The following is a 6,000-nucleotide window of genomic DNA, read 5'->3' as shown; positions in this document are numbered from 1 at the left end:
TATTCCCTATTTCATCTTCCTACATCTCTTTATCATTAATATTATGTTCTGAATGAATATAAAAAAGACCTCTCCCTGAACTTTGACAAACTTTCGAAAAATCTATTTCTCTTTAATATAGCACAATGATAAACTTTATATTGAAAACAAATTTAATAATCATCGGACTCACAAAGCAAAAACTGTGCGAAGAACTTCATCTCAACTTTTATCGATGTGAAAAACATTATGAGAATGTTATTTTGGTAGATTATGAAGTATATGATTGATTTTTGATGGAAACAACAATGACCCTTACCTGCTCAACAATAATAATAATATTATAAATAATTGCAGTTGTGCACACTACTTTGTTGAATATTTTGCCCTGGTATTATTTTTTATTTAAAATAAATATCTGCATCTACCTATAAATCTTTTGGTAATGTTGGGAAAGATAAAGAACTCGTTCTTTATCTAGTTTATCAAAGTTGTCTATAAGAAGCTTAACTTAAATTAAGTAATTAAATTTGATTTCTCTGATTTCAAATTGATTAGATAATTTGTGAAATACTTATGTAATTAATAAAAATGTTAAAAGAATTTGCGTCGGCCGGGAATCGAACCCGGATCAACTGCTTGGAAGGCAACTATGCTGACCATTACACCACCGACGCTGTGGGAGCTCTTTTGCTGTCGTTGTTGGATCTTCTTAAATCATGGAAAATTCTACCTATTTGAGGCAATTCATTTTTCACTTTCTTTAAATTTACTTTGCCATCAAAACTTCTGCATCTGAACACTCATATTTTATAAGAATCTCAAAATTATTAAATGGAATATATAATTGCTGTGGTATATGAACATCAGTGCCAAACAAAAAAGGCCACCTCTTATAACATTTGATATCTTCAAATACAATAATTTTGGGACTGCCTGCTGTAAAGCGATATTTCCAGAATAGCTTTTGATAGCTGATCAAATTTTGGAGAAAGAGAAAAGAAAGTTACATGAAATCGAGATTTATATAATAAAAATTGTATATATTAATTAAAATAATTATACTTGATTTCTGAAATTTCAATTATTTACATATTTTTGATTATGTGGTAAATATGATTTTTAAAATAATTTAATTATAAATAAAGTAAAAGAATCTGCGTCGGCCGGGAATCGAACCCGGATCAACTGCTTGGAAGGCAACTATGCTCACCATTACACCACCGACGCTGTGAAAGCTCTTTTGCTGTCGTTGTTGGATCTCCTTAGATCTTGGAAAATTTAACAGATTTTAGGTAATTTATTATTCCCTTCCTTTAAATTTACTCAGCTATCAAAACTTCTACAGGTATGAGTGTTTTGTAAGAATCTCAAAATTAGTAAATAAAATATGCAAATGCTTCTAATAATTTTTGAGACTCCTATAAACCGATATTTCCTGAATAAGTTTTGATAGTTGATCAAATTTTGGATAAAGAGAAAAAAAATTACATAAAATCGATTTATTTAATGAACAAACTTAGATCTCCCAAGAGATCCAGCAACATCAGCATTAAAGACATCACAGCGTCGGTGGTGTAATGGTCAGCATAGTTGCCTTCCAAGCAGTTGATCCGGGTTCGATTCCCGGCCGACGCAGATTCTTTTAATTTTCTTATTATAAATTATTAAACAACAAAGCAACTTCAAATTTTATTTCATTTTTAATCATTTAAGTTCATATTTTAGATTTGCATTAATGGAACAGTGGAAAGTTTTGTTGTGTGTACATGATTTATATCTTGATATCCAGAATTAGAATTTTAATTATTTGTTTTATTTTTCCACAGGAATCGCTTAATTTTGTCTTTGAAAAGAACTTCTCATCTCCTTATGTTGAGATTAATAATCAAAAAGATGACAGACTTATATTACATCGGATGCTGCATGTTGGTCAATGAACCATAAATCAATTTATGATGCTGATGGAATTATGCCGCATTTATGGGTTATATGAGATGAAGCTGAAAAGGTAGGAAATTTTTTAATATTCTATTGTTCCGGAATTTATATTGTATTGTGCGTTATTCTAATTCGTTTTTTTTTTATTAACTCTTTTTTCGAATTCAAAATAATCTACTAAAATTCAAAATAATTTTAATTACAAACTAGCGTAGTTGGAATTAAATTTTTAATGTAAATGTTGCCTGGAGCAATAAATAATTTCGCAGTCGGTAGGATTCGAACCTACGCTCCCAGAGGGAATCTGATTTCTAGTCAGACGCCTTAACCGCTCGGCCACGACTGCTTGTGGTATTAGAATTCTCGGAACGTAACTGGATATTTTTGATATTGCAGAAAATACAATTTACATAGTGTTTTGCACTTATTCTAATACTTTTCAATTAATTTTTGTACCTCCATCGATATCTTTATCACCCAAAGGTAAACCTAATTTTTAAGAGAAACAAGTAGTGTGAAATTTTCAAAAAATCGATTTGCAATTTTTCCACATTTCGATAGGTTATACCTTTAAAAATAACATTCAAAATTTTAAATCGATATCTTAAATAGTTCTTGAGTTACAGCCATTTAAAAAGTTTATATATAGTATAACGATCATTTAATCTTTAAACGCGTTTTTCTCGAAACAGCGTTTTCTGAATTCGCTGCAGCGATTACTCAAAAACAAATGATCCAATCACTATCAATTTTTTTTTACATGTTCTATATATAGTTCTCCGTGAAATGAACTATCGATTTTTTGATCGGATCAAAAATCGTATTTTGGCAGTCCAAAAACGACCAAAATTTTGGGTAAAATTCGACTTTTTTTAAAAAAAAAACGTCGTCATTTTGTCAATTTTTGATTTTTTTTCTTTATCGTAGTTCATTTTAAAGGCAATATTATTTTTTTCTTCAAAATGTTTACTATGAATTCTTAAAACATGTATAAATATATTCCTAAATTTTTAAAATGATTGATGAAGTAGTTTTTTTAATATAAATTCCCAAAAATCACCTTTTTTTAGGCGGTTACACGAGTTGTGCCCCTTAAATTTCAAATTTTCAAAATTTGATCATTATTTTGCTTTTTCTTAAGTTTGAATATAAAAACTTAAATTGTTTGTTACCTAGTTCTAATTTTATATTTCGACGTAGTTTCAAATTTGCCGTCATTACAAATTCTAGTCTTGAAATTAATCCTAAATATAGAGGCTTAGCATGCTTGTTTATAATTAATCTACCTGGTCTACTATGACTAAAATATGAAGATATATCCAAGCCATACGTGTATGTATTATACAGTTAAGGATAAAGGAATTATCTTATGATACTGATTTTTGATTGTAAAATTGTATTGAGTTGTTACTCATAATTTTTTCAAATTGAATCTATTTCGCAGAAATCCCAATAGATTAATTTTGCGTTTATTCGTGATAAATTAAATGGATCTAACATGTTATACATAGAAGTGCACTTTCGATTATCATTTAAATATGGTACATTTATGATAATGAGTCAGTGATTAAAATATTTATTTTGGCTGGTAGATAACTAGACCTAAATTATAGAGTGTGTTGATATGAACTTTGACATACTGAAATATATATTATTATTATTATTGTATTACTAGACAAAATATTAGGAAGATGAAGCTGATATGTGCTGAAAAGGTAGGAATTTTTTTAATATTCTTTTGTTCTGGAATTTATATTGTAATATGCATTATTATAATTTTTTGTTGTTTATTAACTATCTTTTTGAATTTAAAATTATCTACTAAAATTTAGAATCACCTGTTCCTTTAATTTGTTGTCCCTTGGGTATGCCAAATTAGTATTCCTAAATCATTCCGTTTATTTAGACCACTTTTTTCCAATGGGAGAAATTAAGGCTTAAGCGTGTAATTTTGTTGTTCTGGGCCTAATCATGAATTTCGATTGAGATAGTAATAGTTGACGATCTGCAAAAGCAGAATTGAAGTAGATTTTTGTGGGATGTATTTTGTTTTGAAGTAATTTATCGATGGTTTAGTAGCCACAACTTGATTACCATATTATTAAAATGGTGCACAGGTGTGTGAATGCACTTTTTGAATTTTCTTAATTAAATTTGTCAAAAAGATTTGCGTCGGCCGGGAATCGAACCCGGATCAACTGCTTGGAAGGCAACTATGCTGACCATTACACCACCGACGCTATAGTAACACAACTTTTAACACAATGCTCGATGTACTTTCTAAATTTTATTTCAGAATAACCAGTTTGTTGTTGTTTGCAAAATAGTACTAGAAAATTAATTCGTAATATGATAGAGACTATGCTATTGCAGAAATTAAGTGTAGGCTTCACAAATTTTGAAAATTTACGATATTAATAATTCAGTAACTCTTTGTATTGAAGAAAAATACAATCTAATCTTTCGCAAAGGTTTGTCCAAGTATTAAAATGCTGAATTAGCAAAATAAATCTGTCTGAGTAAATTCTTTGACTGTTTGGAAGCTAAACTTGATCTATTTCTCATTGAGATTTTGAGATTTGAATCGACCTATTACAAATGTTATGGCAAGGCCATGTTAGGCTCCAACTTCCATACATTATGCTACTAAACCTTAATGAATATTATCAAAATATCATATATTTGCTGTGCATTCAGGCAGTTTTATACATAAACTGCAACGTCACTCGTATGTTATGAACCTGAGTCAGAAAGACCCTGTTATCTAACATCGTTTCTTTGACATTTGTGCGGTTTCTAAGTTGTTTTCTATCTGACAACCTGAGAAAATTGCCTGACTGCACAGAAACCACATAGCTTTTGTCAATATTTAGAACGAATTTGTATGGAAAGTTCTTCATAACATAGCCTTGCCATAACATTGGTCTATCATTGCGGCAGAATAGGGCCCTTAGTATGGATATGAAAATATAAGTATCAGTTTTAATCTTGTCGTTACTTATTTTCGACACTAGTTTCCCGAAATGCCACTAGTTTCTTTAAAAGTTTATTTACATTGCGAGGTATATTCTCAGGTTACCAGATCTTCATTGATGTCCAATTTTTTTCAATTTTTAATTAAATTATAGCAGTGATGCCCCAAACCACTTAGACTTGATATCACGTTGTCCAAGGCAAGAAAAAAAGCTAGAAGAGCCAAAGTACTGAGATTTGAATCAACCCCATAAGTATCATTTCTGATATTGTCATTTATTATTTTTACCACGAGTTTCCAGAAATGACACTGGTGATTCATTTGAAAGTTTATTCACATCGCAAAGTATTTTCTCGTGTCGTTGCCTGCACTATGGATTTCTTTGTGTATATTCATATTGTTTGAGAACGTTCTTAATAGGAGATGCTGGATGCTGCGCGTGGGTCATATTTTGCATGTTGATTAGAAAAGTTATCACTCCGGGGACAAATTATACCATTGTGCAAAATAAAATCTACAAACGACGCTTTTGGGATTTGCGACAATGTGATTGAAATAGAAACAACTAGAAACTTTATTTTTAGTTGGAAAGTGGCAACTATCTTAGTCTTTCAATAATAATATTTTTAATTTGTTATCAAATTGTGTGTGCAAACAAAATTTTAATTTAATGCCCTAAAATGTGATATGTGAAAATCACTTCTTTTAAATGATATATTTTAAAAATATGTTAAAATTTTAAACGTATTTGATTTAATTCAATTTATCACAAAATTTCAATTAACTTTGTCGATTGAACTGTGGTTGAATATATTTATCAAGGCTTTGTTCATATGTTTTTAATACAACAGAACTATCAAAACAAATAATTTGGTAACGAATTTTTTACCAATTCTACGAAATTCAATTTGGCAATGCGGCTTTATAATTAAAACAATTTCATGTGAAATATATGACACTAAAACTTTTGATGTTTGAAAATGCCTATGATATTTTCCATTCATTAATTGAGATGTTGTTAACACAATTTTTTCGGGGTTGCAATATTTTCAAACAAATACTGAATATTTTGTACTCGTGGCTAATTAGTTTGTTAGAAATTTCTT

At 29.6% G+C, this 6,000-nt stretch overlaps 1 protein-coding gene and 5 non-coding genes across 6 annotated transcripts in view; 2 read left to right on the top strand and 4 right to left on the bottom strand.

Annotated features, from left to right (window-relative positions):
* Positions 1-6,000, top strand: part of LOC113383071 (tachykinins) — a 65,519-nt gene that overhangs the window by 9,375 nt on the left and 50,144 nt on the right. The window contains exon 2 of the mRNA XM_026621322.1: positions 1,809-1,990. The gene's annotated coding sequence lies outside the window, so the exon portion shown is untranslated. The remainder of the gene's footprint in view (positions 1-1,808; positions 1,991-6,000) is intronic.
* On the bottom strand, positions 585-656 carry Trnag-ucc. Its single transcript has one exon. It is a non-coding gene; the product is annotated as a tRNA-Gly (tRNA).
* Positions 1,138-1,209, bottom strand: Trnag-ucc. Its single transcript has one exon. It is a non-coding gene; the product is annotated as a tRNA-Gly (tRNA).
* On the top strand, positions 1,546-1,617 carry Trnag-ucc. The gene has a single exon. It is a non-coding gene; the product is annotated as a tRNA-Gly (tRNA).
* Positions 2,185-2,266, bottom strand: Trnas-aga. Its single transcript has one exon. It is a non-coding gene; the product is annotated as a tRNA-Ser (tRNA).
* On the bottom strand, positions 4,089-4,160 carry Trnag-ucc. The gene has a single exon. It is a non-coding gene; the product is annotated as a tRNA-Gly (tRNA).

This window comes from Ctenocephalides felis, unplaced genomic scaffold (genome assembly GCF_003426905.1).
Source record: "Ctenocephalides felis isolate EL2017-DRISC unplaced genomic scaffold, ASM342690v1 CF-g0.4_SCAFFOLD_03570, whole genome shotgun sequence".
NCBI lineage: Eukaryota > Metazoa > Arthropoda > Insecta > Siphonaptera > Pulicidae > Ctenocephalides > Ctenocephalides felis.
The sequence above is the reverse complement of the archived record's forward strand: the minus strand, read 5'-3'. Positions and strand labels throughout refer to the sequence as shown.